Consider the following 23,715-nt stretch of genomic DNA (forward strand, 5'->3'; position numbering starts at 1 on the left):
AGGCAGTAGCAGCCAGCCAGCCAGGCAGTAGCAGCCAGCCAGGCTGTAGCAGCCAGCCAGCTAGGCAGTAGCAACAAGCAAGCCAGCCAGCCAGTCAGGCAGTAGCAACCAGCAAAACAGCCAGGCAGCCAGGCAGTAGCAGCGAGCCAGGCAGGCGGTAGCAGCCAGCCAGGCAGTAGCAGCCAGCCAGTAACAGCCAGCCAGCCAGTAGCAGCCAGCCAGCCAGGCAGTAACAGCCAGCCAGCCGGGCTGTAGCAGCCAGCCAGCCAGGCTGTAGCAGCCAGCCAGGCAGTCACAGCCAGCCAGGCAGCAGCCAGCCAGGCAGTAGCAGCCAGAAGGTAGCAGCCAGCCAGACAGACAGTAGCAGTCAGCCAACTAGGCAGTAGCAGCCATCCAGCCAGGCAGGCAGTAGCAGCCAGCAAGCCAGCCAGCCAGGCGGTAGCAGCCAGCCAACCAGCCAGGCAGTAGCAGCCAGCCAGTCAGTAGCAGCCAGCCAGGAGGAACCAGCCAGGCATGCAGTAGCAACCAGCCAGCCAGGCAGTAGCAGCCAGCCAGCCAGGAAGGCAGTAGCAGCCAGCCAGCCAGGCAGTAGCAGCCAGCCAGGCAGTAGCAACCAGCCAGCCAGTAACAGCCAGCCAACCAGCCAGTAGCAGCCAGCCAACTAGGCAGCAGCAGCCATCCAGCCAGGCAGGCAGTAGCAGCCAGCAAGCCAGCCAGCCAGGCAGTAGCAGCCAGCCAACCAGCCAGGCAGTAGCAGCCAGCCAGTCAGTAGCAGCCAGCCAGGAGGAACCAGCCAGGCATGCAGTAGCAACCAGCCAGCCAGGCAGTAGCAGCCAGCCAGCCAGGAAGGCAGTAGCAGCCAGCCAGCCAGGCAGTAGCAGCCAGCCAGGCAGTAGCAACCAGCCAGCCAGTAACAGCCAGCCAACCAGCCAGTAGCAGCCAGCCAACTAGGCAGTAGCAGCCATCCAGCCAGGCAGGCAGTAGCAGCCAGCAAGCCAGCCAGCCAGGCAGTAGCAGCCAGCCAACCAGCCAGGCAGTAGCAGCCAGCCAGCCAGTAGCAGCCAGCCAGTCAGTAGCAGCCAGCCAGGAGCAGCCAGCCAGGCTGTAGCAGCCAGCCAGCCAGGCTGTAGCAGCCAGCCAACCATGCAGTAGCAACCAGCCAGCCAGGCAGTAGCAGCCAGCGAGGAAGAAAGTAGCAGCCAGCCAGACAGGCAGTAGCAGCCAGCCAGGCAGTAGCAACCAGCCAGCCAGTAACAGCCAGCCAACCAGCCAGTAGCAGCCAGCCAACTAGGCAGTAGCAGCCATCCAGCCATGCAGGCAGTAGCAGCCAGCAAGCGAGCCAGCCAGGCAGTAGCAGCCAGCCAACCAGCCAGGCAGTAGCAGCCAGCCAGCAAGTAGCAGCTAGCCAGTCAGTAGCAGCCAGCCAGCCAGCCAGCCAGTAGCAGCCAGCCAGCCAGGCAGTAGCAGCCAGCCAACCAGCCAGTAGCAGCCAGCCAGCCAGACAGGCAGTAGCAGCCAGCCAGGCAGTAGCAACCAGCCAGCCAGGCAGGCAGCCAGGCAGTAGCAGCCAGCCAGGCAGCTAGTAGCAACCAGTAAGTCAACCAGGCAGCAGACAGTAGCAGCCAGCCAGGCAGAAGCAACCAGCAAGACAGACAGCCAGCCAGCCAGGCAGTAGCAGCCAGCAGGCAGTAGCAACCAGCAAGACAGCCAGCCAGCCAGGCAGTAGCAGCTTGCCAGCCAGTAGCAGCCAGCCAGTAACAGCCAGCCAGCCAGTAGCAGCCAGCCAGCCAGGCAGTAACAGCCAGCCAGCCGGGCTGTAGCAGCCAGCCAGCCAGGCTGTAGCAGCCAGCCAGGCAGTCACAGCCAGCCAGGCAGCAGCCAGCCAGGCAGTAGCAGCCAGAAGGTAGCAGCCAGCCAGACAGACAGTAGCAGTCAGCCAACTAGGCAGTAGCAGCCATCCAGCCAGGCAGGCAGTAGCAGCCAGCAAGCCAGCCAGCCAGGCAGTAGCAGCCAGCCAACCAGCCAGGCAGTAGCAGCCAGCCAGCCAGTAGCAGCCAGCCAGTCAGTAGCAGCCAGCCAGGAGGAGCCAGCCAGGCATGCAGTAGCAACCAGCCAGCCAGGCAGTAGCAGCCAGCCAGCCAGGAAGGCAGTAGCAGCCAGCCAGCCAGGCAGTAGCAGCCAGCCAGGCAGTAGCAACCAGCCAGCCAGTAACAGCCAGCCAACCAGCCAGTAGCAGCCAGCCAACTAGGCAGCAGCAGCCATCCAGCCAGGCAGGCAGTAGCAGCCAGCAAGCCAGCCAGCCAGGCAGTAGCAGCCAGCCAACCAGCCAGGCAGTAGCAGCCAGCCAGTCAGTAGCAGCCAGCCAGGAGGAACCAGTCAGGCATGCAGTAGCACCAGCCAGCCAGGCAGTAGCAGCCAGCCAGCCAGGAAGGCAGTAGCAGCCAGCCAGCCAGGCAGTAGCAGCCAGCCAGGCAGTAGCAACCAGCCAGCCAGTAACAGCCAGCCAACCAGCCAGTAGCAGCCAGCCAACTAGGCAGTAGCAGCCATCCAGCCAGGCAGGCAGTAGCAGCCAGCAAGCCAGCCAGCCAGGCAGTAGCAGCCAGCCAACCAGCCAGGCAGTAGCAGCCAGCCAGCCAGTAGCAGCCAGCCAGTCAGTAGCAGCCAGCCAGGAGCAGCCAGCCAGGCTGTAGCAGCCAGCCAGCCAGGCTGTAGCAGCCAGCCAACCATGCAGTAGCAACCAGCCAGCCAGGCAGTAGCAGCCAGCCAGCCAGGAAGAAAGTAGCAGCCAGCCAGACAGGCAGTAGCAGCCAGCCAACCAGCCAGTAGCAGCCAGCCAGCCAGACAGGCAGTAGCAGCCAGCCAGGCAGTAGCAACCAGCCAGCCAGGCAGGCAGCCAGCAGCAGCCAGCCAGGCAGCTAGCAGCAACCAGTAAGTCAACCAGCCAGCAGACAGGCCAGCAGCCAGCCAGGCAGAAGCAACCAGCAAGACAGACAGCCAGCCAGCCAGGCAGTAGCAGCCAGCAGGCAGTAGCAACCAGCAAGACAGCCAGCCAGCCAGGCAGTAGCAGCTTGCCAGCCAGTAGCAGCCAGCCAGTAACAGCCAGCCAGCCAGTAGCAGCCAGCCAGCCAGGCAGTAACAGCCAGCCAGCCGGGCTGTAGCAGCCAGCCAGCCAGGCTGTAGCAGCCAGCCAGGCAGTCACAGCCAGCCAGGCAGCAGCCAGCCAGGCAGTAGCAGCCAGAAGGTAGCAGCCAGCCAGACAGACAGTAGCAGTCAGCCAACTAGGCAGTAGCAGCCATCCAGCCAGGCAGGCAGTAGCAGCCAGCAAGCCAGCCAGGCAGGCAGTAGCAGCCAGCAAGCCAGCCAGGCAGTAGCAGCCAGCCAGCCAGTAGCAGCCAGCCAGTCAGTAGCAGCCAGCCAGGAGGAGCCAGCCAGGCATGCAGTAGCAACCAGCCAGCCAGGCAGTAGCAGCCAGCCAGCCAGGAAGGCAGTAGCAGCCAGCCAGCCAGGCAGTAGCAGCCAGCCAGGCAGTAGCAACCAGCCAGCCAGTAACAGCCAGCCAACCAGCCAGCCAACCAACAAGGCAGCAGCAGCCATCCAGCCAGGCAGGCAGTAGCAGCCAGCAAGCCAGCCAGCCAGGCAGTAGCAGCCAGCCAACCAGCCAGGCAGTAGCAGCCAGCCAGTCAGTAGCAGCCAGCCAGGAGCAGAACCAGCCAGGCATGCAGTAGCAACCAGCCAGCCAGGCAGTAGCAGCCAGCCAGCCAGGAAGGCAGTAGCAGCCAGCCAGCCAGGCAGTAGCAGCCAGCCAGGCAGTAGCAACCAGCCAGCCAGTAACAGCCAGCCAACCAGCCAGTAGCAGCCAGCCAACTAGGCAGTAGCAGCCATCCAGCCAGGCAGGCAGTAGCAGCCAGCAAGCCAGCCAGCCAGGCAGTAGCAGCCAGCCAACCAGCCAGGCAGTAGCAGCCAGCCAGCCAGTAGCAGCCAGCCAGTCAGTAGCAGCCAGCCAGGAGCAGCCAGCCAGGCTGTAGCAGCCAGCCAGCCAGGCTGTAGCAGCCAGCCAACAATGCAGTAGCAACCAGCCAGCCAGGCAGTAGCAGCCAGCCAGCGAGGAAGAAAGTAGCAGCCAGCCAGACAGGCAGTAGCAGCCAGCCAACCAGCCAGTAGCAGCCAGCCAGCCAGACAGGTAGTAGCAGCCAGCCAGGCAGTAGCAACCAGCCAGCCTGGCAGGCAGCCAGGCAGTAGCAGCCAGCCAGCCAGCTAGTAGCAACCAGCAAGTCAACCTGGCAGCAGACAGTAGCAGCCAGCAAGACAGTAGCAACCAGCAAGACAGCCAGCCAGCCAGCCAGGCAGTAGCAGCCAGCAGCCAGCAGCAACCAGCAAGACAGCCAGCCAGCCAGGCAGTAGCAGCTTGCCAGCCAGTAGCAGCCAGCCAGTAACAGCCAGCCAGCCAGTAGCAGCCAGCCAGCCAGGCAGTAACAGCCAGCCAGCCAGGCTGTAGCAGCCAGCCAGCCAGGCTGTAGCAGCCAGCCAGGCAGTCACAGCCAGCCAGGCAGCAGCCAGCCAGGCAGTAGCAGCCAGAAGGTAGCAGCCAGCCAGACAGACAGTAGCAGTCAGCCAACTAGGCAGTAGCAGCCATCCAGCCAGGCAGGCAGTAGCAGCCAGCAAGCCAGCCAGGCAGTAGCAGCCAGCCAACCAGCCAGGCAGTAGCAGCCAGCCAGCCAGTAGCAGCCAGCCAGTCAGTAGCAGCCAGCCAGGAGGAGCCAGCCAGGCATGCAGTAGCAACCAGCCAGCCAGGCAGTAGCAGCCAGCCAGCCAGGAAGGCAGTAGCAGCCAGCCAGCCAGGCAGTAGCAGCCAGCCAGGCAGTAGCAACCAGCCAGCCAGTAACAGCCAGCCAACCAGCCAGTAGCAGCCAGCCAACTAGGCAGTAGCAGCCATCCAGCCAGGCAGGCAGTAGCAGCCAGCAAGCCAGCCAGCCAGGCAGTAGCAGCCAGCCAACCAGCCAGGCTGTAGCAGCAAGACCCAGCCAGCCAGGCAGTAGCAGCTGGCCAGGCAGTAGCAGCCAGCCAGGCAGTAGCAGCTTGTCAGCCAGTAGCAACCAGCCAGTAGCAGCCAGCCAGCCAGGCAGTAGCAGCCAGCCAGGCCGACAGCTTGCCAGCCAGTAGCAGCCAGCCAGTAGCAGCCAGCCAGGCAGTAGCAGCCAGCCAGCCAGGAAGGCAGTAGCAACCAGCCAGGCCAGCCAGCAGCCAGCCAGGCAGTAGCAACCAGCCAGCCAGTAACAGCCAGCCAACCAGCCAGTAGCAGCCAGCCAGCCAGGCAGCAGCAGCCATCCAGCGAGACAGGCAGTAGCAGCCAGCCAACCAGGTAATAGCAGCCAGCCAGCCAGGCAGTAGCATCCAGCAAGACAGCCAGGCAGCCAGGCAGTAGCAGCCAGCCAGGCCAGGCAGGCAGCCAGCCGTCAGCCAGTAGCAACCAGCCAGTAGCAGCCAGCCAGGCAGTAGTAGCCAGCCAGGCAGTAGCAGCTTGCCAGCCAGTAGCAGCCAGCCAGTAGCAGCCAGCCAGGCAGTAGCAGCCAGCCAGCCGGGGCTGTGGCAGCCAGCCAGCCAGGCTGTAGCAACCAGCCAGCCAGTAACAGCCAGCCAGCCAGCCAGTAGCAGCCAGCCAGCCGGCAGTAGCAACCATCCAGCCATGCAGGCAGTAGCAGCCAGCCAGCCAGGCAGTAGCAGCCAGCCAACCAGCCAGGCAGTAGCAGCCAGCCAGCCAGTAGCAGCCAGCCAGTCAGGCAGCCAGCCAGGCCGGCCGCAACCAGCCAGCCAGGCAAGCCAGCCAGCCAGCAGTAGCAGCCAGCCAGCCAGGCAGTAGCAGCCAGCCAGGCAGTAGCAGCCAGCCAGCCAGTAACAGCCAGCCAACCAGCCAGCCAGCCAGCCAACTAGGCAGCAGCAGCCATCCAGCCATGCAGGCAGTAGCAGCCAGCAAGCGAGCCAGCCAGGCCAGCCAGCAGCCAGCCAACCAGCCAGGCGGTAGCAGCCAGCCAGCAAGTAGCAGCCAGCCAGTCAGTAGCAGCCTGCCAGCCAGCCAGCCAGCCAGTAGCAGCCAGCCATCCAGGCAGTAGCAGCCAGCCAGGCAGTAGCAGCCAGCCAACCAGCCAGCCAGGCCAGTAGCAGCCAGCCAACCAGTAGCAGCCAGCCAGCCAGCCAGTAGCAGCCAGCCAGCCAGGCAGTAGCAGCCAGCCAGTCAGTAGCAGCCAGCCAGAGGAACAGCCAGGCATGCAGTAGCAGCCAGCCAGGCAGGCAGCCAGCCAGCCAGGCAGTAGCAGCCAGTCAGCCAGCCAGGCAGTAGCAGCCAGCCAGCCAGCCAGGCAGGCAGTCACAGCCAGCCAACCAGGCAGCAGCTGCCAGGCAGGCAGTAGCAGCCAACTAGGCAGTAGCAGCCAGCAAGCCAGCCAGCCATGCAGTAGCAGCCAGCCAGCCAGGCAGGCAGTAGCAGCCAGACAGCCAGGCAGGCGGTAGCAGCTAGACATTAAGGCAGGCAGTAGCAGCCAGCCAACCAGGCAGTAGCAGCCAGCCAGCCAGGGCCAACAATGCAGTAGCCCAGCCAGCCAGGCAGTAGCAGCCAGCCAGCGAGCAGTAGCAGCCAGCCAGCCAGCCAGGCAGCCAGCCAACCAGCCAGTAGCAGCCAGCCAGCCAGACAGGCAGTAGCAGCCAGCCAGGCAGGCAACCAGCCGGTAGCAGCCAGCCAGCCAGCCAGGCAGTAGCAGCCAGCCAACCAGCCAGACAGTAGCAGCCAGCCAGGCAGAAGCAGTAACCAGCCAGCCAGGCAGCCAGCAGGCAGTAGCAGCCAGCAAGACAGCCAGCCAGCCAGCAGCAGCCAACCAGCCAGGCAGCCAGCCAGTAACAGCCAGCCAGCCAGTAGCAGCCAGCCAGGCAGCAGCCAGCCAGCCGGGCTGTAGCAGCCAGCCAGCCAGGCTGTAGCAGCCAGCCAGGCCAGTCACAGCCAGCCAGGCAGCCAGCCAGGCAGTAGCAGCCAGAAGGTAGCAGCCAGCCAGCCAGGCAGTAGCAGTCAGCCAACCAGCTGTCCAGCCAGCCAGGCCAGCCAGCAAGCCAGCCAGCCAGGCAGTAGCAGCCAGCCAGGCCAGGCAGCCAGCCAGCCAGCCAGTAGCAGCCAGCCAGTCAGTAGCAGCCAGCCAGCCAGCCAGGCATGCAGTAACCAGCCAGCCAGGCAGTAGCAGCCAGCCAGCCAGGAAGAAAGTAGCAGCCAGCCAGCCAGGCAGTAGCAGCCAGCCAGGCAGTAGCAACCAGCCAGCCAGTAACAGCCAGCCAACCAGCCAGTAGCAGCCAGCCAACTAGGCAGCAGCAGCCATCCAGCCAGGCAGGCAGTAGCAGCCAGCAAGCCAGCCAGCCAGGCAGTAGCAGCCAGCCAACCAGCCAGGCAGTAGCAGCCAGCCAGCCAGGCAGCCAGGCAGTAGCAGCCCAACCAGCCAGCCAGGCCTCGTAACAGCCAGCCAACCCAGCCAGTAGCAGCCAGCCAGCCAGGCAGTAGCAGCCAGCCAGGCAGTAGCAGCCAGCCAGTAGCAGCCAGCCAGTAGCAGCCAGCCAGGCCAGCCAGCCAGCCAGCCAGGCCAGTAGCAGCCAGCCAGTAACAGCCAGCCAACCAGCCAGTAGCAGCCAGCCAGCCAGGCAGTAGCAGCCAGCCATGCAGCAGTAGCAGCCAGCAGCCAGCCAGGCAGTAGCAGCCAGCCACCAGCAAGCCAGCCAGAAGCCAGTAGCAGCCAGCCAGTCAGTAGCAGCCAGCCAGGCATGCAGTAGCAGCCAGCCAGCCAGGCAGTAGCAGCCAGCCAGCAGCCAGGCAGCCAGCCAGGCAGTAGCAACCAGCCAGCCAGCCAGCCAGCCAACCAGGCAGCCAGCCAGGCAGTAGCAGCCATCCAGCCAGCCAGGCAGTAGCAGCCAGCCAGGCCAGCCAGGCAGTAGCAGCCAGCCAGCCAGCAGCCAGCAGCAGTAGCAGCCAGCCAGTCAGCAGCCAGCCAGCCAGCCAGCCAGCCAGTAGCAGCCAGCCATCCAGGCAGTAGCAGCCAGCCAGCTGTGGCAGCCAGCCAGCCAGGCAGTCAGCAGCCAGCCAGCCAGGCCAGTAGCAACCAGCCAGCCAGGCAGTAGCAGCCAGCCAGCCAGCCAGGAAGGCAGTAGCAGCCAGCCAGCCAGACAGGCAGTAGCAGCCAGCCAGGCAGTAGCAACCAGCCAGCCAGGCAGGCAGCCAGGCAGTAGCAGCCAGCCAGGCAGCTAGCAACCAGCAAGCCAACCAGGCAGTAGCCAGCCGCAGCCAGCCAGTAACAGCCAGCCAGCCAGTAGCAGCCAGCCAGCCAGGCAGCCAGCCAGCCAGGCTGTAGCAGCCAGCCAGCCAGGCTGTAGCAGCCAGCCAGCCAGCCAGGCAGCAGCCAGCAGCCAGAAGGTAGCAGCCAGCCAGACAGACAGTAGCAGTCAGCCAACCAGGCAGTAGCAGCCATCCAGCAAGCCAGCCAGCAAGCCAGCCAGCCAGGCAGTAGCAGCCAGCCAGAGCCAGGCAGTAGCAGCCAGCCAGGCAGTAGCAGCCAGCCAGTCAGTAGCAGCCAGCCAGGAGGAGCCAGGCAGTAGCAGCCAGCCAGGCAGCCAGCCAGCCAGTAGCAGTAGCAGCCAGCCAGCCAGGCAGTAGCAGCCAGCCAGGCAGTAGCAACCAGCCAGCCAGCCAGCCAACCAGCCAGTAGCAGCCAGCCAACTAGGCAGCAGCAGCCATCCAGCCAGGCAGGCCAGCAGCCAGCAAGCCAGCCAGCCAGGCAGTAGCAGCCAGCCAGCCAGCCAGGCAGTAGCAGCCAGCCAGCCAGGCAGCCAGCAGTAGCAGCTGGCCAGCCAGGCCAGCCAGCCACAGTAGCAGCCAGTCAGCCAGTAGCAACCAGCCAGCCAGCCAGCCAGGCAGTAGCAGCCAGCCAGGCAGTAGCAGCCAGCCAGCCCAGCCAGCAGCCAGCCAGCAGCCAGCCAGCCAGGCAGCCAGCCAGCCAGGCTGTAGCAACCAGCCAAGTAACAGCCAGCCAACCAGCCAGTAGCAGCCAGCCAGCCAGGCTGTAGCAACCAGCCAGCCAGGCAGTAGCAGCCAGCAAGCAGCCAGCCAGGCAGTAGCAGCCAGCCAGCCAGCCAGGCAGTAGCCAGCCAGCCAGGCAGCCAGCCAGTAGGCAGCCAGGCATGCAGTAGCAGCCAGCCAGCCAGGCAGTAGCAGCCAGCCAGCCAGCCAGGCAGTAGCAGCCAGCCAGGCAGTAGCAGCCAGCCAGCCAGGCAACAGCCAGCCAGCCAGCCAGTAGCCAGCCAGCCAGCTAGGCAGTAGCAGCCATCCAGCCAGCAGGCAGTAGCAGCCAGCAAGACAGCCAGGCAGTAGCAGCCAGCCAGCCAGCCAGGCAGTAGCAGCCAGCCAGCCAGCCAGGCAGGCAGTAGCAGCCAGCCAGCAGCAGACAGCCAGCCAGCCAGTAGCAGCCAGCCAGCCAGCAAGTAGCAGCCAGCCAGGCAGTAGCAACCAGCCAGCCAGTAACAGCAGCCAACCAGCCAGTAGCAGCCAGCCAGCTAGCAGTAGCAGCCATCCAGCCAGGCAGGACAGTAGCAGCCAGCAAGCAGCCAGCCAGGCAGTAGCAGCCAGCCAGCCAGCCAGGCAGTAGCAGCCAGCCAGTCAGTAGCAGCCAGCCAGGAGGAGCCAGTAGCAACCAGCCAGCCAGGCAGTAGCAGCCAGCCAGCCAGGCCAGTAGCAGCCAGCCAGCCAGGCAGTAGCAGCCAGCCAGGCAGTAGCAACCAGCCAGCCAGCAGCCAGCCAGTACCAGCCAGTAGCAGCCAGCCAGCCAGCCAGGCAGTCCAGCCAGGCAGGCCGCAGCAGCCAGCCAGTAGCAGCCAGCCAGTAGCAGCCAGCCAGGCAGTAACAGCCAGCCAGCCGGGTTGTAGCAGCCAGCCAGCCAGGCTGTAGCAGCCAGCCAGCCAGGCTGTAGCAGCCAGCCAGGCAGTCACAGCCAGCCAGGCAGCAGCCAGCCAGGCAGTAGCAGCCAGAAGGTAGCAGCCAGCCAGCCAGGAAGGCAGTAGCAGCCAGCCAGCCAGTAGCAGCCAGCCAGTCAGTAGCAGCCAGCCAGGAGGAGCCAGCCAGGCATGCAGTAGCAACCAGCCAGCCAGGCAGTAGCAGCCAGCCAGCCAGGAAGGCAGTAGCAGCCAGCCAGCCAGGCAGTAGCAGCCAGCCAGGCAGTAGCAACCAGCCAGCCAGTAACAGCCAGCCAACCAGCCAGTAGCAGCCAGCCAACTAGGCAGTAGCAGCCATCCAGCCAGGCAGGCCAGCAGCCAGCAAGCCCAGCCAGCCAGGCAGTAGCAGCCAGCCAGCCAGCAGCCAGCAGTAGTAGCCAGCCAGCAGCCAGCCAGTCAGTAGCAGCCAGCAGCCAGCCAGGCATGTAGCAACCAGCCAGCCAGGCTGTAGCAGCCAGCCAGCCAGGAACGCAGTAGCAGCCAGCCAGGCAGTAGCAGCCAGCCAGGCAGTAGCAACCAGCCAGCCAGTAACAGCCAGCCAACCAGCCAGTAGCAGCCAGCCAACTAGGCAGTAGCAGCCAGCAAGCCAGCCAGCCAGGCAGTAGCAGCCAGCCAACCAGCCAGGCAGTAGCCAGCCAGCCAGCCAGCCAGTCAGTAGCAGCCAGCCAGGGAGCAGCCAGCCAGGCTGTAGCAGCCAGCCAGCCAGGCTGGCAGCCAGCCAACCATGCAGTAGCAACCAGCCAGCCAGGCAGTAGCAGCCAGCCAGCCAGGAAGGCAGTAGCAGCCAGCCAGCCAGGCAGTAGCAGCCAGCCAGGCAGTAGCAACCAGCCAGCCAGTAACAGCCAGCCAACCAGCCAGTAGCAGCCAGCCAACTAGGCAGTAGCAGCCATCCAGCCATGCAGGCAGTAGCAGCCAGCAAGCGAGCCAGCCAGGCAGTAGCAGCCAGCCAACCAGCCAGGCAGTAGCAGCCAGCCAGCAAGTAGCAGCCAACCAGCCAGTAGCAGCCAGCCAACTAGGCAGTAGCAGCCATCAAGCCATGCAGGCAGTAGCAGCCAGCAAGCGAGCCAGCCAGGCAGTAGCAGCCAGCCAACCAGCCAGGCAGTAGCAGCCAGCCAGCAAGTAGCAGCCAGCCAGTCAGTAGCAGCCAGCCAGCCAGCCAGTAGCAGCCAGCCAGACAGCCAGTAGCAGCCAGCCATCCAGGCAGTAGCAGCCAGCCAGTAGCAGCCAGCCAGACAGCCAGTAGCAGCCAGCCATCCAGGCAGTAGCAGCCAGCCAGCCAGTAGCAGCCAGCCAGACAGCCAGTAGCAGCCAGCCAGGCAGTAGCAACCAGCCAGCCAGGCAGGCAGTCAGGCAGTAGCAGCCAGCCAGCCAGGCAGTAGCAGCCAGCCAACCAGCCAGGCAGTAGCAGCCAGCCAGCCATCCAGGCAGTAGCAGCCAGCCAGTAGCAGCCAGCCAGACAGCCAGTAGCAGCCAGCCATCCAGGCAGTAGCAGCCAGCTAGCCAGGCTGTAGCAGCCAGCCAGCCAGCCAGGCTGTAGCAACCAGCCAGCCAGGCAGTAGCAGCCAGCCAGCAAGCCAGGAAGGCAGTAGCAGCCAGCCAGACAGGTAGTAGCAGCCAGCCAGGCAGTAGCAACCAGCCAGCCAGGCAGGCAGCCAGGCAGTAGCAGCCAGCCAGCCAGCCAGCCAGGCAGTAGCAGACAGCCAACCAGCCAGGCAGCAGCCAGCCAGCCAGGCAGTAGCAACCAGCCAGCCAGTAACAGCCAGCCAACCAGCCAGTAGCAGCCAGCCAGCCAGGCTGTAGCAACCAGCCAGCCAGGCAGTAGCAGCCAGCCAGCCAGCCAGCCAGGAAGGCAGTAGCAGCCAGCCAGCCAGACAGGCAGTAGCAGCCAGCCAGGCAGTAGCAACCAGCCAGCCAGGCAGGCAGCTAGGCAGTAGCAGCCAGCCAGGCAGCTAGTAGCAACCAGCAAGTCAACCAGGCAGCAGACAGTAGCCGCCAGCCAGGCAGAAGCAACCAGCAAGACAGACAGCCAGCCAGCCAGGCAGTAGCAGCCAGCAGGCAGTAGCAACCAGCAAGACAGCCAGGCAGTAGCAGCCAGCCAGCCAGGCAGTAGCAGCCAGCCAGCCGGGCTGTGGCAGCCAGCCAGCCAAGCTGTAGCAGCCAGCCAGGCAGTAGCAGCCAGCCAGGCAGAAGCCAGCCAGGCAGTAGCAGCCAGCCAGGCAGTAGGAACCAGCCAGACAGACAGTAGCAGTCAGCCACCCAGGCAGTAGCAGCCAGCCAGGCAGTAGCAGCCAGCCAGCCAGCCAGGAAGGCAGTAGCAGCCAGCCAGCCAGACAGGCAGTAGCAGCCAGCCAGGCAGTAGCAACCAGCCAGCCAGGCAGGCAGCCAGGCAGTAGCAGCCAGCTAGGCAGCTAGTAGCAACCAGTAAGTCAACCAGGCAGGAGACAGTAGCAGCCAGCCAGGCAGAAGCAACCAGCAAGACAGACAGCCAGCCAGCCAGCCAGGCAGTAGCAGCCAGCAGGAAGTAGCAACAAGGAAGACAGCCAGGCAGCCAGGCAGTAGCAGCCAGCCAGCCAGGCAGTAGCAGCCAGCCAGGCAGTAGCAGCCAGCCAGGCAGTAGCAGCTTGCCAGCCAGTAGCAACCAGCCAGTAGCAGCCAGCCAGCCAGGCAGTAGCAGCCAGCCAGGCAGTAGCAGCCAGCCAGGCAGTAGCAGCTTGCCAGCCAGTAGCAACCAGCCAGTAGCAGCCAGCCAGCCAGGCAGTAGCAGCCAGCCAGGCAGTAGCAGCTTGCCAGCCAGTAGCAGCCAGCCAGGCAGTAGCAGCCAGCCAGCCGGGCTGTGGCAGCCAGCCAGGCTGTAGCAGCCAGCCAGGCAGTAGCAGCCAGCCAGGCAGCAGCCAGCCAGGCAGTAGCTGCCAGAAGGTAGCCTCCAGCCAGCCAGGCAGTAGGAACCAGCCAGACAGACAGTAGCAGTCAGCCACCCAGGCAGTAGCAGCCAGCCAGGCAGTAGCAGTCAGCCAGCCAGACAGTAGCAGTCAGCCAACCAGGCAGTAGTAGCCAGCCAGCCAGACAGTAGCAGTCAGCCAGCCAGACAGTAGCAGTCAGCCAGACAGTAGCAGTAAGCCAGCCAGCCAGGGAGTAGCAGTAAGCCAGGCAGGCAGTAGCAGCCAGCCAGCCAGACAGTAGCAGTCAGCCAGCCAGACAGTAGCAGCCAGCCAGCCAGGCAGTAGCAGCCAGCCAGGCAGTAGCAGCCAGCCAGGCAGTAGCAGCCAGCCAGCCAGGCAGACAGTAACAGCCAGTCAGCCAGACAGTAGTAACCAGTGTACTGTACTGTCATCAGTCATCCTATTGAGCTAGCCTAACTAGAGATATCTGGAGAGCTGACAGACTAAATCATTATACTATTTCTTCAACGCAGATAAGGTAAACTTCCAGAAACCGTTTCTGTTCCCTCCTTGTTGTGTATATTCCTCTCTTATGTAACGTAGAAGACGTGAAAGTGTATCTGTCCAGAGATGTGTATGTAATGAGGAGATGCTCATGTGTCCGCCCTAACAATGGGAGTCCCAAAGGAAGGGAAGGCAGGCGACAAGCTGAGGACCAAGCCAAGCACATAGAAACATATTGGGTTTCATTTGGACAGATTTTGGCGAGAGGGAAACCTCTTCCTCTCTGAGCGCAACCTCTTCCTCTCTGAGCGCAATGGATTATAGTCATTGTAGTTAATTAAGATGTTTCTGCGCTGAACTAGGCTAAATATTTGTTTAAAACTTCTTGAGGATCAGTGGGACTGATTTCGCCCTATAATAAAAGTGACAGTCATTGAAATCAGTGGCAGGACGAATTATAATTATTTTTTGGATGGTTTGTCCTCGGGGTTTCGCCTGCCATTTCAGGTCTGTTATACTCACAGTCATTATTGTAACAGTTTTAGAAACTTTAGAGTGTTTTCTATTCAAATCTACCAATCCATATGCATATCCAAGCATATCCAACTCCCATTCAGCCCAGCACGCCACATCGATCTTAACTTAATTTCTTCAGATTTGTCCTGGGAATTATTTGATTTCTCTCTAGAGAAACAACGCATTGGGCTTACAAAAAACAAAAACTGAACTAAATGGAATTCAAGTAATTGAACCGACGTCGGTCAATCATTTTTTAACAACCAAACCTACGAAATGTTGGTTACTCGTTCAGCACTAATAAGGGCTTATTTGGGACGCATCCTGCAGGTACACACTCTGACACACTCTGAATAACCCCCACTCACATCTGAAAGTTCACTACAATAACACCGTTTGAACACCAATAATGATTGCCATTTGTTTTTGGGGAAATTCACAAACTAAATATTAATCGATGGATGTCTTACAGCCCCCTCATTAGTTAAATATGAAAAGGAAGCCTTAGACCCAATCCTGTGTGGCTCAGTCGGTAGAGCATGGCGCTTGCAACGCCAAGCGTCGTGGGTTCGATTCCCGCTGGGGCCACCCATATGTAAAAGTAGTGGCCCCAGCCGACTTGTAAGTCGCTTTGGACAAAAGCGTCTGCTAAATGGGATATATTATTATATTATATTAGGAGTGTGAATTGCTCCCAAATAAGAGCTATAAAACAACAAGCAGAAAGTGATGTCGTGTCGTAGTTTATCTCAGATAAGATATCGGATAATGAAGGGATTTGTCCAGACGGAATGTTTAACATTCTCTCTATCAACACAGAGTTCTATTCTAATAAAACAGTCAAATGGAATGATGTTGCTAAGAGGATATAGAATGTTGCTGAGAGGAAACAGAACAGGAACACTCTGGGATTGGGATTAGGAGGAGGGAAAGAGTGGTACAGGTTCAGTGTACAACCGTACAGGCGCTCATTTATTGGTTCTTTCACTCATCCCCTTCTGCTTCGATGTTACATGTCTGTAATATCTATTTATCCTTTCCAGCTCACATGCGTACACGAGGATCCCCTGCCTCCCCTCTCCCATGTTCCCTCATAAAACACATTGCAGAGCCAAGATTCACATCGGAGTTAGAGAAAGAGGTGTTGAGTACCAAGGCAGATGGATCCAATATCTCCTATTGGGTTTTAATGTGACAATGAGACCCATAAAGCTGCCCAGAGCTGTGAATCACTAGTGGTGTGACTACCTAAGGTGGAGGGGGGAGAAAGAAGGAGGGAGGGGGTGGGAGGAGGAGGTGGAGGGAGGAGAATGAAGTGATGACTGAGGGACGATGAGGAGGACGGAGGAACGGCAGGATGGAGTGAGGTAGGGAGTGAGGAGAGAGGGAGGAGTATGAAGGGATGACTAAGGGACGATGAGGAGGACGGAGGAACGGCAGGATGGAGTGAGGTAGGGAGTGAGGAGAGAGGGAGGAGTATGAAGGGATGACTAAGGGACGATGAGGAGGACACAGGAAAGGCAGGAGGAAGGGAGGGCTGAGAAGAAGAAGATGGGGAGGAGGGAGGGAGGGTCAAGAGGAGGTCTGGGCCTGACCTGTGCCTGCTGTTCCAGGATTTGGTTGTTCTCCCTCTGCAGCAGTGCCAGTTCAGCCTCCAGTCTCTGGTTGGTTTCCTGCAGGAGGCTATAGGAGCTCTCCAGGGACCGTCTGTCAGCGGTCAGGTCCTGGAGCTCCTGCTGCAGCCTCCCCATCTCCTCCCTGGCCGAAGCCCTCTCCACCTCCGCCTCCCGACGACGCTCACCTAGCTCCGCCTTCTCACCCTCGATCTGGAACCACATCCAATCATCTTGGATCCATCTCATTTAATGTTTCTGTGATTCCTCACCTCGCCTCCTCCTCACCTCACCTCCTGATCACCTCATCCTCACCTCCTCCTCACCTTACCTCCTCCTCACCTCACCCCCTGATCACCTCACCTCCTCCTCACCTCACCACCTCCTCACCTCACCACCCCTCCTCAACTCACCTCACCTCACGTCCTCCTCACCTCCTCCTCACGTCCTCCTCACGTCCTCCTCACCTCCTCCTCACCTCCTCCTCCTCACGTCCTCCTCAACACCTCCTCACCTCACCTCATCTTCTCCTCACGTCCTCCTCACCTCCTCCTCACCTCCTCCTCCTCACGTCCTCCTCACCACCTCCTCACCACCTCCTCACCTCACCTCATCCTCACCTCATCTTCTCCTCACGTCCTCCTCACCTCCTCCTCACGTCCTCCTCACGTCCTCCTCACCTCCTCCTCACGTCCTCCTCACGTCCTCCTCACCTCCTCCTCACCTCCTCCTCCTCACCTCCTCCTCCTCACGTCCTCCTCACCACCTCCTCACCTCACCTCATCCTCACCTGACATCATCCTCACCTCCTCCTCACCTCGCCTCCTCCTCCTCACCTCACCTCCTCACCCCTACTCACCTCACCTCGTCCTCACCTCCTCCTCACCTCACCACCACCTCCTCACCTCACCTCCTCCTCACCTCATCCTCACCTCCACCTCACCTCACCACCTACTCCTCAACCCACCACCTCCTCACCTCAACACCTCCTCCTCACGTCCTCCTCCTCACCTCACCTCCTCCTCACCACCTCCTCACCTCACCTCATCCTCACCTCACCTCATCCTCACCTCCTCCTCACCTCACCTCCTCCTCCTCCTCACCTCACCTCCTCACCTCACCTCCTCCTCACCACCTCCTCACGTCCTCCTCACCTCACCTCATCCTCACCTCAACACCACCTCCTCATACCACCACCTCCTCACCTCACCTCATCCTCACCTCATCCTCACCCTCACCTCATCCTCACCTCACCACCTACTCCTCAAACCACCACCTCCTCACCTCACCACCTCCTCCTCACCTCACCACCACCCCCTCACCTCACCACCACCCCCTCACCTCACCACCACCGCCTCAACTCACCACCTCCTCCTCAACTCACCACCTCCTCCTCACCTCACCTCCTCCTCACATCCTCACCACCTCCTCCTCGTCTCATCTCCTCCTCACCTCACCACCTCCTTACCTCACCATCACCTCACCGCCTCTTCATCTCCTCCTCACCTCACCTCCTCACCTCACCTCACCACCTCCTCATCACCTCACCACCTCTTCATCTCCACCTCCTCCTCACCTCATCTCCTCCTCACCTCACACCACCTCTTCATCTCCTCCTAACCTCACTTCCTCACCTCCTCATCTCACCTCACCACCTCCTCCTCACCTCACCATCTCACCTCACAACCTCCTCACCTCCTCCTCACCTCACCACCTCATCCTCCTCACCTCACCTCTGAGTCAGACTTACAATAGTAGTACAGTAGTAGTATAGTTGTAGTAGTAGTAGCATAGTAGTAGTAGTATTATAGTTATAGTAGTAATAGTAGTAGTATAGCTGTAGTAGTAGTAGTAGTAGTAGTAGCATCCATAGTATAGTCAGTCACTGTAGTAGCATAGTAGTGGCAGTATAGAAGTAGTAGCAGCAGTAGTAGCAGTGGTAGTATAGTTGTAGTAGCAGTGGTAGTATAGTTGCAGTAGCATTAGTAGTATAGTTGTAGTAGCGGCCGTAGTATAGTAGTAGTAGTATTAGTAGTATTAGCATAGTAGTATAGTAGTACAGTAGTAGTAGCACTATTGGTAGTAGTAGCGTGTTAGTAGTAGTAGTATATTAGCAGTGGTTATAGTAGTAAAGTCGTAGTCATAGTAATAGTAATAGTATATATGTAGTATCATAGTAGTAGCAGTAGTAGTAGGAGTAGTATTAGTAGTAGTAGTAGTAGTAGTAGTAGTAGCAGCCATGGTAGTATAGTCGCTGTAGTATAGTAGTAGTATGTCAGTATAGTAGCGGTATAGTAGCATAGTATTGATATAGCAGCAATGGCATAGTAGTAGTATTAAACTAGTATTATTGCAGTATAGTGGTAGTGGCAGTATAGTAGTAGTATAGTAGTAGTAGTAGTAGTAGAAGTTGTAGCAGTAGTAGCAGCAGTAGTAGTAGAAGTAGATTATTAGTAGTGTAGTAATATAGTAGTAGTAGTATGGTAGTATTAGTAGTAGTGTAGTAATATAGTAGTATTAGTAGTAGTATCGTGCCTTCAAAAAGTGTTCATACCTCTATAGACTTATTTCACATTTTGTTGTGTTACATCCTGAATTCAAAACTGCTTAAAAATATCACCCATCTACACAGAATTCCTCATAACGACAAAGTGAAAACATGTTTATAGAATTTTTAGCAAATTTATTGAAAATGAAATTTGAGAAATATAATGTTGTTTATCCATCCTCAGTTTTCTCCTATGACAGCCATTAAACTCTGTAACTGTTTTAAAGTCACCATTGGCTTCATGGTGAAATATCCCAACGGTTTCCTTCTTCTCCGGCAACTGAGTTAGGAAAGCCACCTGTATCTTTGTAGTGACTGGGTATATATATATATAATTCATAATTTTACCATGCTCAAATGGATTTTCAATGTCTGCTTTTTAAAAATGTTGATCTACCAACAAGGCATTGGAAAACCTCCCTGGTCTTTGTGGTTGAATCTGTGTTCGAAATTCACTGCTCGACTGAGGGACCTTACAGATAATTATATGCGTGGGGTACAGAGATGAAGGACCTTCCAGATAATTGTATGTGTGGGGTACAGAGATGAGGGATCTTACAGATAATTGTATGTGTGGGGTACAGAGATGAGGGACCTTACAGATAATTATATGCGTGGGGTACAGAGATGAGGTCGTCATTCAAAAATCATGTTAAACACTATTATTGCACACAGAGTGAGTCCATGCAACTTATTATGTGAATTGATAAGTACATTTTTACTCCTGAACTTATTTACATAACAAAGAGGTTGAATACTTATTGACTTAAAACATTTCAGCATTTCATTTTTTATTAATTTGTAAACATTTCAAAAAACAGAATTCCACGTTGACATTATGGGGTATTGTGTGCAAGCCAGTGACACAAAATCTAAATTGAATCTATTTTAAATTGAGGCTGTAACACAACAACATGTGGATAGGATCAAGGGGTGTGAATACGTTTTGAAGGCAGTGTATAAGCTAAGCTGTGGGACAGTATGATCATGGTGAATAGCATCTTTACACACTGAAACCAATGTCTGCTTCCGTTTGCTGTAACAACAAAATGTGGAATCAGTCAAGGGGTGTGAATACTTTCTGAAGGCACTGAAGTAGTAGTGGTATATTAGTAGCAGTAGTATTGGTAGTATAGTAGTAGTATTATAGTAGTAGTAGTTTTTTATTTTTTTATTTGTTATTTTACCAGGTAAGTTGACTGAGAACACGTTCTCATTTGCAGCAACGACCTGGGGAATAGTTACAGGGGAGAGGAGGGGGATGAATGAGCCAATTGTAAAATAGAGATTATTCGGTGACCGTGATGGTTTGAGGGTCAGATTGGGAATTTAGCCAGGACACCAGGGTTAACACCCCTACTCTTACGATAAGTGCCATGGGATCTTTAATGACCTCAGAGAGTCAGGACACCCGTTTAACGTCCCATCAGAAAGACGGAACCCTACACAGGGCAGTGTCCCCAATCATTGCCCTGGGGCATTGGGATATTTTTTAGACCAGAGGAAAGAGTGCCTCCTACTGGGCCTCCAACACCACTTCCAGCAGCATCTGGTCTCCCATCCAGGGACTGACCAGGACCAAACCTGCTTCGCTTCAGAAGCAAGCCAGCAGTGGTATTCTGCTGGCCAGGGTGGTATGCTACTAGTATTAGTAGTATTGGTAATAGTGGTAGTAGTAGTAGTGCAGAAGTAGTAGTAGTAGTAGTAGTAGTAGTAGTAGTAGTAGTGGTAGTAGTAGCAGCAGCAGTAGTAGTAGTAGTAGTAGCAGTAGTAGTAGTAGTAGTAGCGGTAGTAGCAGTAGTAGTAGCAGTAGTAGTAGTAGCAGTAGCAGTAGTAGTAGTAGTAGTAGCAGTGTAGCAGTAGTAGCAGTAGTGGTAGTGGTAGTAGTAGCAGTAGTAGTAGTAGCAGTAGTAGTAGTAGCAGTGGTAGTAGTGGTGGTAGTGGCGTGGTAGTAGTGGTAGTGGTGGTGGCAGTGGTAGCTGGTGCAGTGCAGTGGTAGCAGTGGTGGTAGTGCAGTGGCTGGTGGTGGTAGTAGTGCAGCAGCAGCAGTGCAGTGCAGTAGTGGTAGCGTGGCAGTGGTAGCAGTGGTGCTGCCGGTAGTGGCAGTGGTGTAGTGGTGCTGCAGAAGTAGTAGTAGTAGTAGTGCAGCAGTAGTGCAGGTGCAGCAGCAGCAGTAGTGCAGCAGTGGTAGTGCAGCCGCTGGTAGTGGTAGTGGTGCAGCAGCAGTAGTGGTGGTGGTGGTGTGGTGCAGTGCAGTGGCAGTGGTGTGGTGTGGTAGCAGGTAGTGCAGTAGCAGTGGCAGCAGCAGCTAGTGCAGCAGTAGCAGTAGCAGCAGCTAGTGGTAGTAGTAGCAGTGCAGTAGTGGTAGTGCTAGTAGCAGTGGCAGCAGCAGCAGTAGCAGCTGTAGTGCTAGTAGTAGTAGCAGCAGCAGCAGCAGCAGTAGTAGCAGTGTAGTGTAGTAGTAGTAGCAGGCGTGTAGTAGTAGCAGTAGTAGTGTAGTAGTAGTATAGTAGTAGTAGTAGTGGTAGTAGTGTAGCAGCTGCAGTAGCAGTAGTAGTAGTAGCAGTAGCAGTAGCAGTAGTAGCAGCAGTAGTAGTAGTAGTAGTAGTATGCAGTAGCAGTAGTAGTAGTAGTAGCAGTAGTAGTAGTAGTAGTAGTAGTAGTAGTAGTAGTAGTAGCAGTAGCTGTGCAGTAGCAGTAGCCGTAGTAGTAGCAGTAGCAGTGGTAGTAGTAGTAGCAGTAGTAGTAGTAGTAGCAGTAGTAGTAGTAGTAGTAGTAGTAGTAGTAGTAGTAGTAGTAGTAGCAGTAGTAGTAGTAGTAGTAGCAGTAGTAGTAGTAGTAGTAGTAGTAGTAGTAGTAGCAGTAGCATAGTAGTAGTAGTATAGTAGTAACACTGACCTGTAGCAGGATGCGGTTGAGCTCCACCTTGTCGTTGGCCAGGCCTTCACTCAGGGCAGCCATCTTGGCCAGAGAGTCTCTTAGGCTCGCCTCCTGGTACTGTAGCTTGGTGACTGACAGCTCCTGTTCTGCACTTTGGGACTCCATCTGTAGGCAGGGGAACCATGATTACCAGGGGCGGTATCAGAGGCTTCATCTATTGACAGAGGTACTGTATAGTGGCCTTCCTGCATCGTCCTTTGAGCTGGACACCCCCCTCAATACTCAATATCGACCTCATTAGTTGGCAAAGCTACAGCTTTGAGACCGTTTCAAATGAACAATACTCTATGTCATCCCACAGTCTTTCCTACAGTCTTTCACAGCAGTCTGTACATTGTGAGGCGAGGCCAACGACTAGATGGTGTAACGGCGTTCGTCTGTTGAAGGAGAAGCGGACCAAAATGCAGCGTGGTGGTTAATCATGTTCTTTAATGAAAATGAACAAATGAACAATACAAAACAACAAACGGCACGTGAAAACCTATACAGCCTATCTGGTGACAACAAACACAGAGACAGGAACAATCACCCACGAAATACTCAAAGAATATGGCTGCCTAAATATGGTTCCCAATCAGAGACAACGATAATCACCTGACTCTGATTGAGAACCGACTCAGGCAGCCATAGACTATGCTATACACCCCCAAGACAAAACACACCACAAAAAACCCATGTTACACCCTGGCCTGACCAAATAAATGAAGACAAACATAACATATTTCGACCAGGGCGTGACAGATGGGTTAAGGGGTCAGGGGTCAGTCACCTTGCTGAGTGCCAACGTGAGAAGTTAGGGGTCAGTCACCATGCTGAGAGCCAAGGTGAGGGGTTAGGGGTCAGTCACCTTGCTGAGAGCCAGGGTGAAGGGTTAGGGGTCAGGGGTCAGTCACCTTGCTGAGTGACAAGGTGAGAAGTTAGGGGTCAGGGGTCAGTCACCTTGCTGAGTGACAAGGTGAGAAGTTAGGGGTCAGGGGTCAGTCACCTTGCTGAGAGCCAGGGTGAGGGGTTAGGGGTCAGGGGTCAGTCACCTTGCTGAGAGCCAAGGTGAGGGGTTAGGGGTCAGGGGTCAGTCACCTTGCTGAGAGCCAGGGTGAGGGGTTAGGGGTCAGGGGTCAGTCACCTTGCTGAGAGCCAGGGTGAGGGGTTAGGGTCAGGGGTCAGTCACCTTGCTGAGAGCCAGGGTGAGAAGTTAGGGTCAGGGGTCAGTCACCATGCTGAGAGCCAAGGTGAGGGGTTAGGGGTTAGTCACCTTGCTGAGAGCCAGGGTGAGGCTACTCTTCTCATCATCTAGGACCTCCTTCTGCAGGGTGACCTGACTCAGAGCCTCCCTGACTGTCACCAGCTCCCTGCGCAGGTCACTGTTCTTTCCATCTAGCTGCTCCAGACTCCGTTCACTGGAACACACACACAGACGTACCAGAGTACACACACACACACACACACACACACACACACACACACACACACACACACACACACACACACACACACACACACACACACACACACACACACACACACACACACACACACACACACACACACACACACACACACACACACACACACACACACACACACACACACACACACACACACAGGGGCTCAAACAGATAATATGTTTTAGAAACACTCCCTAACAGACATGAATCCATATCACAGAGAATGGAGATGGAGAAATGCTGAAACCTAATGGTCAACACTAGTGAATTCCCTTTAGTTTAGTCCTGTTTCTCTGGATTAGTTTAGTCCTGTTTCTCTGGATTAGTTTAGTCCTGTATCTCTGGATTAGTTTTGTCCTCTATCTCTGGATTAGTTTAGTCCCGTATCTCTGGATTAGTTTAGTCCTGTATCTCTGGATTAGTTTAGTCCTGTATCTCTGGATTAGTTTAGTCCTGTATCTCTGGATTAGTTTAGTCCTCTATCTCTGGATTAGTTTAGTCCTCTATCTCTGGATTAGTTTAGTCCCGTATCTCTGGATTAGTTTAGTCCTGTATCTCTGGATTAGTTTAGTCCCATATCTCTGGATTAGTTTTGTCCTGTATCTCTGGATTAGTTCAGTCCTGTATCTGTGGATTGCATGTCCAGCTCTCATTCTTACATAATCACATTTCCGCACAGAGGGAGAAACCTCACAACAACAAAGTCACTCTCATTCAACTCTCTCTTTTCTCCCTCCTCCCTCCTCTCTACACTCTATTCTCTCAACTATCTCCTCTCTTTTCTCTCCCTACTCTCTCTCTCTTCTTTCTCTCTCTACTTTCTCTCTACACTCCCTACGCTCTATTCTCTCAACTCTCTCTTTCCACTCTCTATACTCTCCTCTCTCTCCCCTCTCTTTCTTCTCTGTTCTCTCAACTCGCTCTCCTCTCTCTACTCTCTCTCTATTCTCTCTCTACTCTCTCTCTACTCTCTCTATATTCTCTTTCTACTCTCTCTATTCTCTTTCTACTCTCTCTATTCTCTTTCTACTCTCTCTATTCTCTTTCTACTCTCTCTCTCCTCTCTCTATTCTCTCTCTACTCTCTACTCTCTCTATTATTTCAACTCTCTTTCTATTCTCTCTCTATTCTCTCTCTATTCTCTCTCTATTCTCTATATTCTCTTTCTACTCTCTCTATTCTCTTTCTACTCTCTCTCTCTCTATTCTCTCTCTACTCTCTCTATTCTTTCAACTCTCTTTCTATTCTCTCTCTATTCTCTC

The 23,715-nt window shown here is 56.8% G+C and overlaps 1 pseudogene; it reads right to left on the reverse strand.

The window, feature by feature from the left end:
* Nucleotides 1-23,715, reverse strand: part of LOC135531816 (rootletin-like) — an 84,867-nt pseudogene that overhangs the window by 29,766 nt on the left and 31,386 nt on the right.

This window comes from Oncorhynchus masou, unplaced genomic scaffold (assembly GCF_036934945.1).
Source record: "Oncorhynchus masou masou isolate Uvic2021 unplaced genomic scaffold, UVic_Omas_1.1 unplaced_scaffold_1659, whole genome shotgun sequence".
In the NCBI taxonomy this organism is placed as follows: Eukaryota; Metazoa; Chordata; class Actinopteri; order Salmoniformes; family Salmonidae; genus Oncorhynchus; species Oncorhynchus masou.